The following is a 17886-nucleotide window of genomic DNA, read 5'->3' on the forward strand; positions in this document are numbered from 1 at the left end:
TCAGAACAGACTGGTAGATCTGCACTGCTGGCACAATCATTCTTTCACAAATTCAGAAATTCCTTCCCTTTTCCGTTTGGCACAAAGAGCTATCTCAAAACGCCCTACAGGTGATTATTTTCTCTGTACCAGGGAGCCTGAAATAAGGGAAGCCAGAGTTCCCCTTAGATTGACTTCACGGAAGTGCCGAGGCCTCTCAATGATGATCAGACAAAAAATGACTGCTCTTGTAGTCAATTGGTAAAGGTGAGTTCTAGAACCCAGCAAACGTACCTACAGCATCTAGCTTGCTGTGCCTTGAGAACAGCCTAGCTGAGAACTAGGCTTGAAACGGAAAGCAGAGACGCTGATCCCTGAACAGCGATCTGCTCCTTCTACAGTTCTGTAATACTCTACAATTCTATGATTCATGGAATTACATATTTTCAGCACAGCTGGGATCCGAAGATTTTTAATGCCCTCCTAAGGCCGACTCTTGAAAAGGATAGGATCACTGCGTCGTCTGCGTAGAGTAGAAGGGGGCAACGATATTGGGCAAGACGGGGGGCATGGATCGTTTCTTGAGCCTCTATCAGAGGCGCCCCAGCTGGGATCCTGTATTTAATATTTAATTTGATATTAGACCACCTTGAGGCCCTCTCTCACACCTTAAAAACAAACACATACAAGGTCTCCGTGCTGAGTTACTAGGCTGCAGATTCCTGACAACTTCAGCCTAAAGGTGGTAAAGGAAATATTTCTTTCCTTGCAGTTTTACCCCATTCTTCCTCAGAATGGGAGTGTGGAGCCACTAACAATACAATATCGCAGGTAAGCAGCACGGCACAGTAAAACGTATCTGAATGGTGTTATGTACTGAAGTTCTCACCCTGGGCCAGCAGGGGGATAGTGTAGATAGTTTTCACTCAGGTCCACATATGCAAATAGGGGATTGAAAGTGACATTCAGTGATTGGATAGTTACAGAAAATGGTTACAGTTGCGTTGTAGTGGAACTCTATATAAGCAGGCTGTCTGAACCCTTCAGTTCAGTTCTGTTCTGGCCTGTGAATAAACAAGAGCTGTTTCAAGAATCGCTGTGTCGTCTGATATGCTCACCCACAACTTAACAAATATGAAAACAGAACAAGGCAACAGTAGTAGAGAGCAAAAATTACAGACTAATAAAAAAAAAATGTTGCTTGCATCCCAAAGGCCTGGGCAGATAAGGTGGTTTCTACCTTTTGTGCTTAAATGTGGCCAAAGTGAAGAACAACCAAATGTTCTATGGGAGTTCCATAACAGATGGGGGGAAGTGCACCAGTAATATTTCCTCCATTAACAGAAGCAACACTATAGTGCTCATGTCCTGCTTGCATGCTTCCAGTAAGAATCTGATTGGGCACTGACAGCAGGTTATACTGGACCAGGTGGGCCTCTGATCTTCTATCGCAGCACATGCTTGCCTGTGACCTTCCAGTTCCATTCAGCCATCCAGAGAGACTTCTGCACCCTCAAACAATTCCATCCTTTCTCTCCTAATGTCACATACTGCTGGAGCTGTCTTGCAGAATACCTCTAAGTAAAGACACATCTCTCATTTCAGGTATCTCCTCAAAATATATTTTCCCATATTCTGCTTGCACAATCCCAGCCCCAATGCCCTAGTCTAAGGCTGCCACCTATTGAATAGTAAGCCCCATTTAACTCCATGGGGATAACTTTTGATTATAGGATGGTGTAAGGTTAAGTATAAGCAATGGAAAATACTGCACACTTCCCTGTCTTCTCTGTGTGTGTGTGTGTGTGTGTGTGTGTGTGTCTGCCTGTGGATGGAGCTCAATGAATAAATATTTCGCCCTCCAGAACTAACAGCTCATGTAGAAAAATTCATTAAAATGAATCAAATGTCACAGCTCTAATCATCCATTTGACTAAATCTAAACTTGTGCCAGCCATGAAAGCTGTAGCAAGAGGCGTTTTAATTACGGTGAGGGCTACTTATTTAAAAATCACTGCAGTGTCAGAAAAACACTGTGAAATGGGTTGAGTTGCTAAATCTCTTTGCTTCTATTTAGTTTTAAGAACATTGCACTATTGTTCTGTATGAGGCAAGTGACCTGTCTGGCCCTGTATTACCTGTAATATCTAGATGCCTCAGATGATATATACCAGTGCTATTGCAGGAGAATCCACTGTTGATCATCTGCATCTTCTAGCAATACAAGCTATCATTCCATTGCTATTCTGCAATATTGCCTTCAATTCACTTTTTTTTCTATCACACAAATCCCAACATTTCTGAAATACAGTTCCGCAGTATTTTCATGGTGTGCAAAGTTTTGCACACTTTCCCACTTTTGTGTGTGGTGGGGGTGGGGAATGTTAAGTGACTTCGGTTTCATGGCATTTCTATGCGTCTCTTGACAGAAGCCTGCCACTGCAGTCTCTCAAATGTGTGGACAGCTCACACCGACACAGTGAACACGAGTAGTTCCTGCCACCAAATCTCCCACAAACAGAATTTTGGAATACCAGGAGTTATATACCAAACACAAAAGGGTGATCGGTGACATGTGTGCATGCTCATAACATGATCGTTTACTGGTTGGTGGAAGGAGACAATGCAATCTGAATGCATCCCGTCACTGGTGTGGACAGAAAAAGTGTGACCACCCTGGGACATAGAGAACTATAGTGCTATAAATGAAGCATCAGGAGGGGCACAGTGTGAACCATAAAACTAGGATGGCTAGATACAGAATTTGTCCAGACCCTGGCATGGCTGCCGCACTTGCCTGCTAACTCTGGCTTCCAGTCACTGCAGCTCTGTTACCTGGCAACGCTTAAGAGGTCAAGAAGTGAGAAGCAGCAGTGAAGGTGGGTTGGCTTTCATACATTAATTTAAACTAATCAGCCAACTCTTTTGCTGCAGGTCTCTGGAATTTCTGTATTCCCCTCTAAAATAGTCAGCCTATATGCAGAACATGATAGGAGGAATTAAGAGATTCCGCACCCACTCCCTTAGCCACAAGATGATGACAAACCCACCACATCGCAATTAAGCCTCGTTTCTCATTAGCTTTCTGAACTTCATCATCACAAATGCTATGGTCCGGTTCACACAAGTAAAAAAAAACCCTATTTTGTCAAAGGGTTATGTAAGGCAGTAAACATGTTTTGCCACTGGCAGGAGAGAAACACTTCTAAAATGTTTTCACAAGGTCTCAGAACAGTGCAGAAGTTTGCAGTATCCTGATTACAGCCGCTGTTCTTTTCTGAAGAAATGTGCTTACATTTTGAATAGTACTGAGGTCCTATGGGTGGAGAATTGTGGTGGCACAGAAAGAAGTCAAACTAAAGAGGACCCCCCTTTTTTACCCTTTCTTTTTGCTCCTGTCTGGGCCCCTCCAGACATTCTGTTTATTGTGTATTTATGATGATTTGTGCTCATGATGGTATTGGGGCAGTTATATGCAGTTATACGTGATCCCACTTTCAACACTCTTTGCTCCTGCAAGTTTCATGGTGGATATACTGCTTCATTTCCAATGAGTTTTGTGTCCTGTAGCTTCCTGCTGAAATCCCGTATTTTGCAAGTGTTAAGAGTTTGTTTTTGTCTCACGCTTGTTGCACTATAGCACAAGAGGGCCCCCCTCCAGATAGCAATTGTTGGTTTTTAATATTTTGGTTAAAGGGAATATTTGATACAATAAAAGGAGAATGTCCTGGGTGCCTAGATCCAAATTTGGGGCAAGTATTTTTTGGTGAGAGAGCCCCAGCAGATATTTAAAATAGCAAAATAAAGCATAGAATCATAGGCTGTTAGACCTTTAAAATATTCCCTTCTATGTTGCTTCCAAAGCTCCCCACTTCCCTTAGCATAGAAAGAGACCACATGTTTGACAAGTTAAAAATGTTTTACTTACAAACTCTGCAAAGAGTTGATTCATGTACTTTTCCATACAGCAGAAAGAAAAGACAAGCAGTACAATTTAGTTTCAAAATGTTGGTGAATGGTAAATGCTTCTAAATTATATGTATAGAAACAGAAAGGTGGCTTGGAGCATCCAGCTTCAATAGCCTTACTGGTAGGTGTCACATGGTGAAAAAGAATAGTGGAAAGTGGGAGAACAAAGGGTTTGCTAGCTCTTCCTCCCAAGGTGAGGGGGTATGATCTAGCTAAGCCAGGCAGGACAGCTTACTCTATGGTCTTAACCCCTTCATGCGTTAGTTAGAGTTAAGTATTTTTTGTATATGAGATTAGATATATCCTATACTAATAACGTGGTGACATTGAGTAAGCATTGCAAAGCAACTGGGTGACCTTGGGCCACCCACTGCCTTTCATCCGAAATGACCCCACAGGGCTTTTGTGGGAATTAAATGAGGAAGAGGGAATTAAATGAGCTCCTTGGATAAAAGGGTATGATACGAATGCAGTAATAAAAAAAATAGAATAAAGCAATGTAAATCCACCACTAAGGAACTATTATTGGATCAATGTCACGTTGCAGAACAGAGTCTGGAGGGGCCCTTAGAGATTCTTTACAGGTGGCTACGAGGAAACAATCAATGCCTCCGCTACCCCATCGCTTAGCTGGGAAACATGCAGCTTTGGAAGAGGAGCTTGCAGTGGCGTTGCCAAACGCCAAACCGGAATCCATGGAGCAGATATCGCCACAGCTCCTCAGCTTGATCCAGAAGGCACCCAGCATGAGCAGAGGAGCTCTACAGAGAGCCACCCTGATTGCACCCCTTTTCCCATCAGAAGGGTTAATCAGCATGGACAAGGTGGCCTTCAGCTTGCCTGTTTTTCCTGCCTCCCTGTATCCTGTTCCCCTCAAAATGATGTGGCTTATATTTATGCCACCCCCACACTTCAGCTGACGTTGGCTCCCAATATGCAGCTTACAATTAATCTACACACAAATGTACAACATAAAATAAGGGCTATGTTGGTATTTGTGCCAGTCTCTTCTGATCCCTGGCAGTTGGCAATGCAGCCCAGGTTCCCAGCTCTTTCCTGCGGCACTCTGATGCCAACGGTAAAGCTGACGTGGTTAACTTTATGTTTCAAAATGGGTTAGATTTCCTGGGGTATGCTAGCATGATCAATACTCTCCATTTCTGATTAACTGGAGATTAATACTGATTAAGGAACACAAAATAATTTGCAAACTCACCAGGAGCAAAAAACAACAACCTCCAAACAACCCACCATCAATAGTATTTAGTTACTAATTCACAGAAAGTATAGGGGGGAAAGTATGATGGAACAACACGGAAACAGAATGTGCCAACATAAAAACTGTCCTATGTAGTTCTGGGAAGAAGACCAAATAACAGAAGAAAACAGTAATAACATTTTGACCAGCCTCCAGGCTTTCGCCAAGGTAGCAACTGTGTTATGCTTTTTGAGGTTAATCATCATTTTGAGCTGCTTTCAAATCAAAATTTCTGCTCCTATATAATTACAGCTCTTTAAATAAAGGAGCCTGGCAGAGCTATTCATCTGATACTTCTAAATACCATACACCTCCTAGACGTCTTAGAAAATTGGCCTCATTTTTTGTACCAAACATAAGGGAGCCCAAGTTCTAAAATCAATTACTTTATGCACAATTGAGAGATCTGAAAGCATCAAGATGGAACTTGTTTTACTACCTTTTTTATCAAAACAGATGGAGACATACATTGCAAAGCTTCTAAGAAGAGAAGCCAATCTGTACTCCCTCATCCTTTAGCCAAGCCATTGAAATTTCACTTAGATATTGCAGAAGGCATTGTTTGCAGTCGATATGGGGCAAGACCAGTATTAGAATGTGTGTGGACAGAGATCTACTAATAACTAAGAGGCCTGTGGCTGCATACACCATGCCCACACCTCCCCACACGTCTTTAGCCTTCCTGATCAAAGGTCTGAAGGGGGGTTCTGTCCATTTTCATTTGAACACCTCTGCACAACTAGAGATGCTACTTTATCAGGGTTTCCAATTGCACAGTGGGTCCTACTCAACATGGGAAGGTCAAGAAGGCCTTATGAGGAACAGCTGAAGGAGCTGGATATGTTTAGCCTCGAAGAGATAGGATAGCCATCTTCAAATATCTCAAGGGCTGTCACATGAAAGATGGAGCAAGCTTGTCTTCTCCTGCTCTGAAAGTTAGGACTCGAACCAATGGCTTCAAGCTCCAAGAAAGGATATTCCAACTAAACATGAGGAAGAACTTTCTGACAGTAAGAGCTGTTCAACAGTGGAACAGTCTCCCTTGGGAGGTTGTGGACTCTCCTTCCTTGGAGATTTTTCAGCCGAGGTTGGATAGCCATCTATCATGTGCTTTAGCTGAATTTCCTGCATTGCAGGGGTGACTAGATGACTCTTGCGGCCCCTTCCAACTCTACAATTCTATGATTCTAAGAACAGAGAAGGTAGGGCTGAAACAAAAGGGTGTGTTGGGGACAGCATCAGTGCAGGAAGAACCGTGCCTCTTACACAGCTGGATATTTCCTAGTCAAGCTTAATATCTCAACAGCACTTCCCTGCTGCTATGTTTTTAGCAGCTCTATGCTTGAGTTCAGTACAGTGGTGCCTCGCAAGACGAAATTAATCCGTTCCGCGAGTCTCTTCGTCTAGCGTTTTTTTCGTCTTGCGAAGCAACCCTATTAGCGGCTTAGCGGATTAGCGCTATTAGCGGTTTAGCGGCTATTAAAGGCTTAGCGGCTATTAGCGGCTTAGAAAAAGGGGGGGGGGAAGCGAAAAAAAATCGCAAGACTCGCAAGACTTTTTTGTTTTGCGAAGCAAGCCCATAGGGAAATTCGTCTTGCGAAGCACAACGAAAAACGTAAAACCCTTTCGTCTAGCGGGTTTTTCGTCTTGCGAGGCATTCGTCTTGCGGGGCACCACTGTACATGTTTTACATGCAAACAGTCCCTGGTTCAAACTGTGAAAAGGAGCCATGCCTGAAACCCTGGAGAACTGATGGCAGTCACTGTCAAAAATACTAATCTAGATGGACCAATGATCTATGTTTCCAAGAATTCTCATTTAACATATTTTGCTCCCTCAACCCTTCCGAGTAAAACAAACTTATTACTGAGAGCTTGTGAGAAGGCAGGCTGTAAATTTTCATAAAACCCCACCCACTTTTAATGGATCAAATGAAAGCTACAATGGATGGTTTTATTTATTTAATAAATGTATGAACAACTATTCGCAGCACAATTATCTTCCCACAGCATTTAAAACCATTCTAATCCATATAAAATAGAAAGCAATATTTAATGAAACTGTAGGGATGTTGTCAGGCTGCAGTTTGCGGGGCTGCCAACAGGTGGTGCTACAAACTACAGCATAACAGAAAAGCAACATTGGATGGTGAGGAGTGGGGGGATGTAGAAAGGGACAAGCAGGTTGCCCAGGTAAACAGGCAGGCATGCAGGCAGCCCAGGCAAGCAGTCAAGATGGACTGGTGAGCAGACAGCACAGCTGAGTAGAGTGGATGGTGGATAGCCCAGGTGAGCCTGCTGCTAAACCCAGACTTCCATTAACCTTGCCAAACCCTCTTACAGCTCATGCCCCCCTTACCTTCCAACTTTTCTCTGATGAAAATAGGGACATCCCATTCCATAATAATAATTTTATTATTTATACCCCACACATCTTACTGTGTTGCTCCAGCCACTCCAGGCAGCTTCCAATGTATATAAAAAGATAATAAAACATTTAACATTAAAACAACCTTCCCTATACATGACTGCCTTCAGATGGCTTGGGGGTCGGATAACTCCATACCCTCCAACATTTCTCCATTGAAAATAGGGACATCCTAAGGAAAAGTGGGACATTCCAGGATCAAATCAGAAACTGGGACGGCTTCTCTAAATCAGGGAAGTCCCTGGAAAACAGGGACGCTTGGAGGGTCTGAAACTGCAACCATTCTCCTTGAATGCAAGGAGCAAGGGGGTGATGATGGGGTGTAAAGGGAAGGGGCTGGTGAGGTGTAAAGAGATTGCAGTGGTTTGCAAGGGGAGGGTAAGCAGAGTTGGAAACAGTGGTGGCCTTAGTCCTTAGTACAATACATTCATAATAGCAGCAGTAAAAAGATTCCAAAGATTTCTATATAATTTGATCCATTTCGGTGTACCACTGCCAGACATTCCAATACAAGACAAAAAAACAACTGAGGCCATAATCAATTGATTCCCCAACTCCCAAATGAACTAAACCCATTTTCATAGAGACACTGAAAAAGCAGAGCTTTTCAGTTACAGTCAATCTACTGATGGATAATGGGAAATGAGTGACAGTGCATGTTTTTAAAAATTGCACAGCATTGTCTTTGTGTGGAAGATTGAAAATGGATTCCCCACCAGATGTAGTTATGGTTGAGGGTCTGTTACAAAGCGATGTCTTTGCATTAAACTATTTAAAAAAGCAACAACTGAGCTATAAGCTCTTATGAGCTAAAATGTTTTCAAAAAATGGTTATGCAATGCTTCTAAAGAGCTTTTTTTTAAAAAGTAGATTTTCTCTCAGTCCAAATGTTTTAAATTATGCTGTTGTCAAGCAGCAAAATCTCTATGTGCGTTTCTAAAGAAGAGCAGGGGAGGTGACTCACGACATCCCTAAGGAGCTACTACTAAATACTCAACATACTGAAAGTATACAGTAAGCAGCAGTGCTTAAATCTACAGTACTTAAGAAGAAAGAACATCATGTGGTCAATTTGAGCATATTCTGCTGCTGTGATAGCAGCGTTGAGACTTTGATTCTGACCCTGAAAAATCCACTTAAAAGTCTGCCTCGTGCTGATTTGAATGCCTATAGAATCTATATCGATTCTGTCACTGACAAAACACAGAATTCCATTCAGCAGCAGGAGAGAGGTGAGGGTAGGATCAAAATATGCGTCATCCACATGGTTGCATTGCTAGTTTTTAATGTCTGTAACAGAAAATGGTCTGTACTAAAAACACATGAATCTGGCGGTCATTTCTCACGGTAAAAAGAATGGAGAGTTAGCTTATACAGGAAAAATAGTTGCTTGCTTGCTTTATATTTTGCATTAATCAGTAAATGAGGCAAAGTGGTAGACTTCCTTTTTACCACAGAGTGTGCAATACCTCAGGAGCAATACCCAACTGGGAGCTTTGCCCTAAGCAAATGAAAACAAGATGATACCTAGTGGTAGTCATATTAAGAGTAGACCCACACTGATTTCAATGAGTCCACTCAGAGTATGACTAATATTAGCCACCACACGTTACTTTTGGTAAAATAAAAAGCCAACCTACTTTTGAAAAAATAAAATAAACAAGGAAAGTTGGAGCCCCAAATGACAATGTGTATGTTGAATGGGAAGAAGTAATTATTCGGGGTACTCTCACCTTTTTTATTAGGACATTTGAGCAGAGATTTCAATCCCTGGGCTCATCACTGCAGATTTTAACTGATTTAAGAGTGATTTCCTCATATCAGAGCATCCTAGGAAATACAATTCTGTGAAGGGAAAACGGAAACATGTAGTAGTGTTCTCAGCACTCTGACAAATATAACTCCCAGAATTCTTCAGGGAGGAGAAACACATGTATTTAGTAAAACAAATATGGAATACCTAACAGTTCTGGTGGATATACAATCCGTGTATAAGATTACAAAATGCTTTTTTGCCCAGGGATTTTGTGTAGGCTCTTCTGCTTCAATAGTTTTGTATCTTTGTTGCCTCTCAGTCTTATTTTTGTTTGAAGGATATTATTACATTGCTTTTTTTTTTTAAAAGAAAATGATTGAACACTACAATGGGATCCACTGGGTAAAGGGTGGTCTAGAATTCTAACAAATAAATATGAATAAAGAAAAGCTTAATTCACTGAAAGCTGTTTTGTAAAAAACAAAACCCTAATATTAAGAGGAACAATGCACATTGTTCTGCAAGGTTGCTAAGTAACAGTGGCATGTGCCCCATTGTGACACAATCCCGTTGGATGACTTGCAACCAAGTGAATTATTCTTATTCTTATTATTAACTGAATTTATATACCACCCTAAAGTCTCAGGATAAAATCAGAATATAAAACCACAAAGTACAAAACCAAAATAAAAACAAAAACCCAATACCCTCCCAAAACATTTTAAAGGGGCATAGGATGTCAATCAAATCAACCAAGTGAGGATGCCCTGGCACCAGGACGGTGCCTGCCATCTCCATCTTCTGGCACTGCATGCCTGCGGATCCTTGGATCTCGACTAATCTCACAAACTAGCAGCACATCCTGTACAATACTTTCTGTTAAATTTTATCTGTACAATCAGAATGAATTTCAGGAACCAAAGAGTTGTATTGAAAAATATGACTTCTGAGCCTTCTGGCCCCAAAATGGCAACTAGGCATGCCGCTTTGGCGACTGTAACCCTGGTTTAAGGAGCCATTTGGCACCTAGCTGATATATCTGACTTTCTAACACTGCTTCTCTCATAAGCCATACAATTCAGTGATACTCCTCAAAATCTTTTATTTGCCTCCTGTTCTTTCTGAGTCAAGCATCAACACCTTTCACAGCCACGTTCTCAGTGGGTCTAATTCCTTCCTGCACTCTCCGCAAGTTGCTCATGGCAGATTTTTGTCAAACCTGGAGGACCCAGGTGCCCCAAGGTTAGTGCAGTGATGAAGACCCTGCAACCCATTTTAATTTTTGGCGGTGCTGTTGAAAGGGTAAAGAGGATACCCTGGACTGGAAGAATGGGCATCCTTTTTTTTTTTAATGGCCCAATGCCCTGGATATGGATAAGATTGGCTCTGATGAGGTGAGGAAATGATTGGGAATGGTTGTGAGGCCAGAGATAATTTAGCTGTTTGGGTAAGGAGGTGGCATGTCTCTGGTTCAAGAAGACCTCTGGGGTGAGCAATGGCATACTGTTAAGGAATAATCATTTCTCTTTACTTCTGTTTTTCCCCCTTGTCTCGTGGCGAAGCCCTCTCGACTCATCTATTAAGTTGCCATTGAAGGGGCCAGAGAACAAATTACAAGCATACAGCATCCTTGAAGCCTAGAGAAAAGGTGCTGCCGCCACCTTCCTCCTGCTGCTTTTGATGCAGAGGCCTGGCACTTTCACTGCAGTAGTTAAAACATGGGTCACCAATATGGCAGCTTCAGGTGCACATGTGCCCACACAGACCTTCTTTGGTGCTCACAGGGTTCCCTGATGAAATTAGGCTTGAGACAGGCATTCTATTAGAGTCAACATAATGGGTTGTGGCGCCCACAGGTCCAAATGGTTGGTGACCACTGAGTTAGGATGTTGGCCTTTGAGCTGGGAGACCAGGGTTCAAATTCCCCCTCCCCCATGATGATGACTAGGGGACCTTGGGCAGTTACTGTGTCTTGGTCTAATCTACCTCACAGGGTTCTTGTGAAGATAAAATGGGGAGAGGGAGAACCATGCGGGACACCTTGAGCTCTTTGGAGGAAAGATGGGATATCAATGTAATTATAAGTAAATCATATGACGGACAGGTGGGTTGTCCCACCCAACTGTCAAAGTTGGCCTGCAGGGTGGCCAAAAAGGTTGCCTGGTCTAAGAGGTTAGTGTGGCGGGGAGGTTGTGGGGGGTGGCCCAGAGGCATTGGGTAATAAAAGCAAGCAAGGGTGCAGCCCCTAGTATTGTAATAAGCTTTTAAAATTAGACACTTTCGGTTATAAACAAATTTGTTTTCAGTGGAATTTAGCTTTTCCTCTTTCCACTCACAGCTAAAGTAAGTATCTCATGATACTTAGGTGAGAATAATCTGATAAAGGGAATATATTGGATTCATACTTTCCCATAAACTATTTTGAAATAAGTTATTTTAGAGAAATCAAATGTGCATGTATGTAGTTGTTTCAACTGAGTATGGTAACATGCCATCTTATTTCATCCCATCTGCTATACAAGATACCTTATTTCCTTTAACATTTTGCACGGGAAACCTTTTTCCTTCTGAGTATTTTTCTAGCTCTGGTATTGTCATTTGTTACATAATTTGGGCAAGCCATCTAATTCTTCACATACCAAAGGGACCAGCTAAGGGTGGTGTTGGAGGAGATGCCAAGAAACAGATGCTTTGGGTGTGGCTTCAGCCTCAGTTAATTAAAACCACATATATTTTCAGATGGAATTCTAATAAATACAAAATCTCCACCAAAGTAATTTCAGAATAGTTGTGCAATATAAAGTATGCTCAGATAGACACGAACCAGTTCCTTAATTACGGTATAAATGAGACGACTCACTGACTACCATGAGTAGAGTCAAACTGACTCAAAGTTTCCCTATACATGTGTCATTTTGCTTAAGGGAGCAGAAAGCTATTAGCAAATTATCTGAAGATAGCAGAGGCTTCCAACCCTATTTAAAAAAAGAACTTGTTCTGACAGTTGTCTGAAACTTGTTCTGACAGTTGTCTGAAACAACTAAAATTCCCCACTGGCACTGCAAACTTTCCTATTGCTTTACTTGTATTATGTATGCATTCAAACTAGAAGGAAGTCCCAAAGATGCCCATTTTAAGCGGCTAGGATAATCTATGCTCTGTAATTTACCCCTATTCCAAACTCCATTCAGAAGCAGGGCTACTGCTGGCTGGACCAGCTCGGACTTGGCAGCGGGAAAACAAGCCTCTAAAATAAAGTTCAACTTCCACCATCCTTTCTGCCAGTGTAGCTTCCACTGGGTTGCTAGGTCATGCAAACCAGCTAAATCAAGTTTGAATAGAGGTAAGTCTCCCCTTGCCTCATCCCTTTTTCAGGAAACTCTCTGGCTTCGGTTGAGCCGCAGCTGAGCCAGAATGGAAAACTTATGGCACTGTATCTCTGGATGAGCTGAGACTTCAGAAGCCAGATATTTGCCTATTTCAGTTATTGGGTTTGGATTCCTCCCTTTACTACCATCTACCACTGATTTACAACCAGCAATTAGGACTGCACAAAACACAAGCATGACATGATCATTGCTCAGAGGGCCTGTGTTACCGTATAAAAGAGATGTGACAAGAGAGAATGATACATAGTTAATTAGAGGGTTAACTGTTCAAAGTTGTAGAAAAAGTGAGGCTGGTTGACTGAAGTAAAATGTGTCTTGCTTAAAAGGCCTAGATACCATATACAGTGTTACCTCTGGTTGCGAATGGGATCCGTTCCTGAGTCCCGTTCGCAAAATGAGCAGAACGTCTGCGCATGTGCGTGATGTCATTTTGTGCGTTTGTGCATGCGGCGAAACCCAGAAGTAACCCTTTCCGGTACTTCCGGGTTGCCGTGGGATGCAACCTGAAAAACTGTATCATGAAGCAAACGCAACACGAGGTATGACTGTATCAAAAATGACATATTGTCATATTCCTGCATTGCAGGGGGTTGGACTAGATGACCCTTGGGTCCCTTCCAACTCTATGATTCTATGAATATGGATGTAAGCCTCTTTAATATTTTGGTGATTAAACAGTATATAAATTATGTTAAATAAATAAAGGACAGCATATATACAGTCTAGGTAAGCAACTGCCTGAGAGTATCTGTTCGAGGGCACTTTGTAGGCAACCAGGAACAGCTCAATTTTATTCACATTTTTCAATACATAGGGAACTGCAATGGTGTGGCATGGTTTTAGGGACAGATACTATGGGGCTAGTACTACATGCTTGCAATCTTCTCAGTCTGTATATTTGTATATACACACTTCATTACAGAAGGAATTCTCCCCACTGTGGTCTTGCCACGACAGAAACTGTCCCTGATAACTGGTACCCTGGAATTTTATCATACTTTGAGAAGTTGTGTGGGAATGTCAAACTGAGGACTGGCCACAGAGCTCCATGCCACTAGGAAGCCTACAGAGGACTTGGCTAGTTTGCCAGCTTTAGCTCTGTGGCACAAAATAGCCCAACCGGGAACTGGTAACACAAAGAACCAGTAGAATCCCATCTGGCCTTTTATTACATAAGTGCAAACTCTGGCCAGGCTCCTCATTTTGAAAAAGATCAAGCTAGCGTAGTCAAGGCTGCTCAGAAACCACTAGTAACACTGCCTAACTTCTACCAAGCTACTGACTTGACTACTTGCTTGCCTCCATCTTTGATAAGTAGATAATGTGCAACATAATATTACAGCGTGAAATCTATGTAACATGTATATACCAATTGTGTCCACTTCATGCATCAAATAGGCTCTTGCCTATAAAATGTCATGACTCTCCTCTGACGGGTTGCATACCTTTACCTGAGACTTCACTGGGCTTCCCTTTTCAAGCCATTCCTGGTTCTATGAGACAGTAGGGCGGGGGAAGGTGAGTTCCCTCGCCTGAACCGCCCCTTCTTTCACCACATCCTTTGTACTTTCCTCTGCCTCGGACTACCCTGACTTCCCTTCCTCCCCTGGCTCCTGCCTTGTGGGTGGCATCACACACCATAAATCTCTGGTTCCTTGCCTCCACCACACACTCTTTGGAACCCTGCCAGTCCCTAACTTAAAAGCTCATACCATGATAAATTAGTTTTAAAGGTGCCCTATGATTTGAGTCAGTCACAAATATAATAATTATATAAATAAACTTATAATAAATAAGAAATATCACCTTTCATCAGAGTCCAGAGCAGATTACAACACTATAATACATACAAAACACAAAGCAATCAAAGGTAAAACAGAATCCACTTCAGGAAAAGCTGCACTACATATGCCACTACTACAGTACTGTTCTGAAAAGGAATATTTTTACCTGGTACTGAAACACAGATTGGGTAGCTAGCGAGCCAAAGCTTGGGGGGGGGGGGGATTTCATAACTGGAGTGCTACTGCTGAGAAAGCTCTCCATTGGGTCCCTGACCCATAAACCTCCACACCTGATAGTATTACTAAGAGGGCCTATCCAGGCAATCTCAAAGAATGGGCAGGAGAGAATAGGAAGAGGAACTCCTTCAGAGTCCTAAATTGCTCAAGGCTTTATATATCAAAACTATTGTCTTGAATTGGGCCCAGCAGAAAAACAAGTAGTCAGTACAGAACTTACAAGTATATCACATGGTTCTTTCAAATACATCAGACCCATCAGGACTCTGTAGCAGCTGCATTCACACTAGCTGCAATCTATGAACTATTTTCAAGGGCAGCCCCACACAGAATTAATTGCAATAGTTTAAATGGAAGGTTACTATGTTACTGGCTCACATTGGCCAGGCTGTCCTCCTGCAAGAAAGCCGAAACTGGCAAGATAACCATAATTAGAAATGGGTACTGAATGCCAAGGTCACTTGGGCCTCCAGAAACAAAGTGGAATTGAGAAGTATTCCCAGACTACATACCTTAAACTTCAGGGGGAGTATCTCCAGAAAGGGCCATATTCCTATTTTCCGGACCTAGGCTCCCCCAATCCACAGAATCTCTTTCTTGTTGGGATTCAGCTTCGGCTTTTTGGCTTTCATCCAGCAGTATTACCCCCAGGAACTGAACAAGAACCTGCAGAGCTTCACCTGACTCAAATTATATGGAGAAATGCAGCTGAATGTCATCAACATACTGATGCCACCTCACTCATCTAAACTCCCTGCAAACTGCTTCCAGCAGCTTCATATGCATGATAGAGAGTATAGGGGCAGAATAAACCCTGAGGGCCTCCACAGCATACTTACCATGAGGCCAGGAAGTCCTCCACTACTACTCTCTGAAAGTAGTCATAGAATCATAGAGTTGGAAGAGACCACAAGGGCCATCGAGTCCAACCCCCTGCCAAGCAGAACCACCTAAACACTGTACCTTTCACTCCCACACCACAGAGCCAATTCAGGAGAATATCATGGTCAGCTGTATCAAATGTTGCTGAGAAATCCCAGGAAAATTAACAAGGTCACACTTCCACTGTCCCTTTCCCAATAAAAGACATCATTCAGGGTGTCATTTCACTGCCCAAACCAGGCCTGAAGCCAGACTGAAACGGTTCTCAATAATGAGAGCAATACTGTATTATGTCAGTGCTTAAGGAGTTGAACAGAGGTCGATTCCAAAACTTGGAGATCTCTCTAGATCCTGTCTCTGTGCTCCATTCTCTGTCTTCTAGCAGGTACCAAACCTGCAGAAAAGGAAAAAAATAATACAGCAAATACTGCTGTTCTTATGTGCTATATTCTAGCTCCAAAAGTAAAACAGGTTGCTTAGCCTGTTGCATACAAACACACACACACACACACACACACACACACGTCAGTCTGTACATCACCCTGTATAATAATAATTACTATTTATTAAATTTGTATACAGTGGTACCTCGCAAGACGAATGCCTCGCAAGACGAAAAACTCGCAAGACAAAAGAGTTTTTGGTTTTTTGAGTTGCTTCGTGAGACGAATTTCCCTATGGGTTTGTTTCGCAAGACGGAAACGTCTTGCAAGTTTGTTTCCTTTTTCTTAAAACCGTTACAGTAATACAGGGTGCATTGCTTGAAGAGGTGCAGTTGCGACTTGACTTCGAGGAGCAACTCATAGCACGCGGTGTGGTAGCCTTTTTTGAGGTTTTTGAAGATTTTTTTGAAAAAATGGAAACCGTGCTTCGCAGGACGAAAAAACTCGCAAGACGAAAAACTCGCAGAACGAATTAATTTCGTCTTGCGAGGCACCACTGTACTGCCCTACACTCGCAGGTCTTAGGGCAGTTCCAAGTTAAACCAAAATATAAAAACACAAAATACACAAAAGTAAAAAAAACCAGTAATCCCCCTCCCTCCCCAACACATTTTAAAAGGCCATTGGGTGTCAATCAATGAAGGTGCCAGGTGAACTTCCCTGGGGAGAGCATTCCACAGACAGGGAGCCACTGCAGAGAAGGCCCGTTCTTGTGTTGCCACCCTCCAGATCTCTCAGGGACAAGGAACACAAATTAGGGCCTCAGAAGATGATCTCAGGGTCTGGGTACGTTCATATGGAAAGTGGCCGTCCTTGAGGTATTGCGGTCCTATGCCATTTAAGGCTTAATCGGTCAAAATCAGCACTTTGAATTGGGCCAGGAAACTAATTTGCAGGCAGTGCAGTCGGACCAGGATCAGTGTAATATGCTCAACCTGCCTTGCTCCAGTGAGCAACCTGGCCGCTGAATTCCGAACCGTCTTCAGAGGCAGCACTATGTGCAGTAATCTAACCTTGAAGTTACCAGAGCATAGACAGTAGCTGGATTATCCCTGTCCAGGTAGGGACAGCTGCCGCCTTCGCTAATTCTGTTTATTTTACCTCACTGCGCTTTATTATTTTCATATCGTGAGCTGCCCTCCTGGAGACCTATGCTGAAATAAGTTGGCACAGAATCATCATGTTTGAAGGGACCCACAGGGGTCATCCAGCCTAACCCCGAGAAAGCAGGAGTATGCACGGAGATTGAACCTCGGGTGTTACCAGGGCTAACCAACTAAAGTTAGAAGGAACTTCGTAAGAAATAAACGAACAAAAAAGCCTCTCATTTTCGTCGGCGCAGCACAGAGGACTGGGCTTTTGAAAACAGGACAGTAGGGAAGGGTTGAGAGCCACCGTGAGGGAAAACCCCTCTCCTTCCGCCGGCCGACGGGATCCTGCCAGGCCCAGAGGCCGCCTAAGGGAAAAGTGACCGTTGGGCGGGGGAGGGGAAGGAGCCCGCCCGCCGCCCGCCAGCCACTCAGAGTCCTCTTTCCCACCGCGTCTCCCAGCAGCGACAGAACCCCGGCCGACGATTGGGCCGCCGCCGCGGCGCGCGCGCGCGACTTTCGGGGGGCGCGCGCTCCGGTTGGTCCGGAGCCACGTGCCCTCCCAAATCCGACGAGGGCAAGGCGGGCCTCCTGTTTCCTAGGCTACAGCGGGAAGGCGAAGAGAGCTGGTCACGTGGGGAGAGGGCGGAGGACGAGGTGGGGAGGGTGTGTGA

At 43.2% G+C, this 17886-nt stretch overlaps 2 long non-coding RNA genes across 2 annotated transcripts in view; one reads left to right on the forward strand and one right to left on the reverse strand.

Moving 5' to 3' along the window:
• Nucleotides 1-17886, forward strand: part of LOC308475904 — a 468022-nt gene that overhangs the window by 86885 nt on the left and 363251 nt on the right. The gene's annotated exons all lie outside the window — the stretch shown is intronic.
• LOC308476444 lies at nt 15892-17615 on the reverse strand. The gene is made up of 2 exons (XR_013985903.1): nt 16635-17615; nt 15892-16269 (listed from the first exon to the last, which is right to left on the reverse strand). It is a non-coding gene; the product is annotated as an uncharacterized lncRNA (long non-coding RNA).

This window comes from Podarcis pityusensis (assembly GCF_964106645.2).
Source record: "Podarcis pityusensis genome assembly, chromosome: 4".
Taxonomy (NCBI): Eukaryota; Metazoa; Chordata; class Lepidosauria; order Squamata; family Lacertidae; genus Podarcis; species Podarcis pityusensis.